We start from the raw sequence: 3086 nt of genomic DNA, 5'->3' as shown, positions 1-3086 counted from the left end.
AATTTGTGACGGAGCTGATTTTGAATGAAAAAGAAAAACTGTTAGATTGAAGTCTATAGGGGGGCATTTACATCTATAACCGCTTTTTGTGTCACGTTTTAACTTGTGTCCGCTTTGCAAAAAAATTTGCAAGCGTACCCGCTTTTCCGCATAACTTCAGCATACGGGGCTGAAGTAGCAAAGGCAATCACGCAAAACTTCAGCATTCTAGTAGTCGGGCCTGAAGTTCAGCTCTAGAGCTGATGTTTTTGTTTTGTAACTGGCGAACTTCAGCTCTAGAGCTGAAGTTTTTGTTTTGTAACTGGCGAACTTCAGCTCTAGAGCTGAAGTTTCTGTTTTGTAGCTGGCGAACTTCAGCTCTAGAGCTGAATTATTTTGGAACTGTCGAACTTCAGCTCTAGAGCTGAAGTTTTTATCGAAGGAAGTTTTTGTTTTGCATCTTGGGACAATCCTGAACATCCCAATCCTTTAATTTGATTAAAAAAATAAGCTACTTAATTTGACTCACCAGTAGCAGCGACAAGGAGAAGACAGAAGAGAAGGGCAACGAGGCTGTGTATTTAGCCATATCTAGCTTGTTTTCCTTTTGGATTTCTTGATGAGGAAACTGACAACAACAATGATGATATTTATAGCATGGTATTTGCTTTTTGACTAATTCAAGCATTCACATCATTATTATGTACATGAGAAAGTAAAAAGAATAAGTCTAGGTAATTCCTTCGATTCCCTATAAGATTATGAATTGGACGATGAGAAGAAGAAGAAGAAGAAGAAGAAGAAGAAGAAGAAGAAGAAGAAGAAGAAGAAGAAGAAGAAGGAGGAGAAAGGGGCTGAAGTTATTTAAAAAGTGGGTACAAGTTAAAAGTTTTTTAAAAACTAGGTATAATTTAAATGGGGGCGACCAAATAGGGCGCCCCGTATAATTTTTACGTCTGTAGGGGAGACAAAATTGATCCAAAACATTTTAAACCATCCAATATTATTAATGGGCTAATTTGGGCATCACTGTGATAAAAGCCAACAACCCGTGAATGAGCCTAAAGTAATTAACCCGTCAACTTTCTTCACTTATAATTTCCACTGCTGGTCCATTTGAAATAGTTTCTAGATTTCAAGAAGCGTTAGATAATGGATAGTGAAGCGAAGTTTCTTCAGAAAATATTTTCAGTAAAATATTTTTCTTCGCTCCAAATACACTTTAGAATTCAAATTTCAATAGAGGCAAAAAAAAAAAAAAAAAATTATACTCCCTCCAGTCCACAATAAGTGACCAATTTATCTTGGGCACATATATTAATCTATATATAAATATAAAGTTGGGAATGAAAGCGGTAATGTGGCACCTTCTATAGATGAGATTGTCATTTATCTTTTTTTCTGTTTTTTTGGCTTTACTCTATTTTTTCATTTATTTATATTCTCTATTACTATTATATAAAACTTCCATTTAATATTGAAATTTATACTATTAAAGATCGTGCTCTTCCAAAAGGAGTGGAGCAGTTACAACATTAATTCTAATAATGGTAGCAATTTGAACGGGTACTTTCCTGGTTATTGGAAGGTTAAATCATTAAATATAATGATGGTTCTTAAAGTAGAAAGAAAGCAATACGCTGCTTCACAACCAATCTTTAATACATTTCCACTTCTAAAGTTCAGCACTAACAAATTGAAATGATATTGAAATACAGAAAATTAAAAATTAAGCTTTCGTTCCAACGGAAAAGCAGTGAATTAGAAGCGGCTTTAATTGAATTGGGAGAGGCACCTGCAACCAGTGGTCATCGAACGTATGTTTTATCCCTTAAAGAAGTTTTCATCATGAGTTTGATTCACTTGATTTGCAATTCTACATAAAGTTTTAGTCTGTTGTCAAATTTGTTTGGATTTCTATTTGATTGTGTTCTTTTATTTATATGTACCACACTTTGAAGAAAAATCTTATGCTTGAGCGACCTTCTTCTTTCTTTTACTACAATATTAGTTTACATTTAAGTTTATATTCACGTGGTAGTAAATTGAACTCGAATTAATGAAAGAATTGAGGAAATTGGAGGAGCATGTGCCAAAGATTATTTTTATTTTGGGCCATGGAGGAATCACACTTATTTTGTAATTCAGTTTATATTAATATCCAGTTTATTCCATGAGCGAGATATTTCTCTGTACACTGGCAAAGTTATTCTGTTTATGATGGTAAATTTGCATTTTTTCTTTGAAGGCCATGGTGGAATCTGTGAATATGTGTGTCTATCATTTACTTTGTTCACACTGTTAGTTACTCTGTCTTCAATGAGGTATTGAGACTTTCTATGTGTTTATCATAACTCCTTATTACATTCAGAGTGGTTAATAATATATATAATGTGTGTCAGAATGCTTCATCAGTCCGATTAATGGCAAATACGTTGATACCGTGTGATAACCAAAAATTGATGCCTCTCTATATTTGATGTCTTGATTATCCAATTTAATTTCGTTATGTTTTTCGGTTTTTTTCTTACAGAGTATAATTTTGACTTGAGCACAAGAAAATTATCCTTTTCCAATTTGCATTCGGATCTCTTTTACAGATTCTTTAGGTCATTATAGGAGGGATTACGCTTTTAATTGTTTGAAACTAGAAGACAACATGTTTCCCCTAATTTTGCATTTACCCCAAATGCCTCTAAATATGATTAATCAACTATCCTCTACCATTATAATTGATATTTATTACTATTAATAAAATATCCATTTATGTGGTCTTTTATGGCATCAAATTTTATTTAATTATCCAATACTTTTGATTTAGTACTTGTATGATATTTTTGACTTACTAAAGCTAACATGACATCTCTCTTATGTGACTACCTATTTATTTGTTTGACATTTTTTGGCTTTCACATTCTTCAAATCTCAAAATTCTTTAAATACAATTATTGATACATATAGTTAATATAATTTATGATAGTATTTGAATACGACGGGAAGGCTTCACTTCCAAACGAGAAGATTGCATGCGCATATATATATATATATATATATATATATATATATATATATATATATATATATATATATATATATATATATATATA

The sequence above is a fragment of the Nicotiana attenuata genome, chromosome 2, assembly GCF_001879085.1.
Source record: "Nicotiana attenuata strain UT chromosome 2, NIATTr2, whole genome shotgun sequence".
Taxonomy (NCBI): domain Eukaryota; kingdom Viridiplantae; phylum Streptophyta; class Magnoliopsida; order Solanales; family Solanaceae; genus Nicotiana; species Nicotiana attenuata.
The sequence above is the reverse complement of the archived record's forward strand: the minus strand, read 5'-3'. Positions refer to the sequence as shown.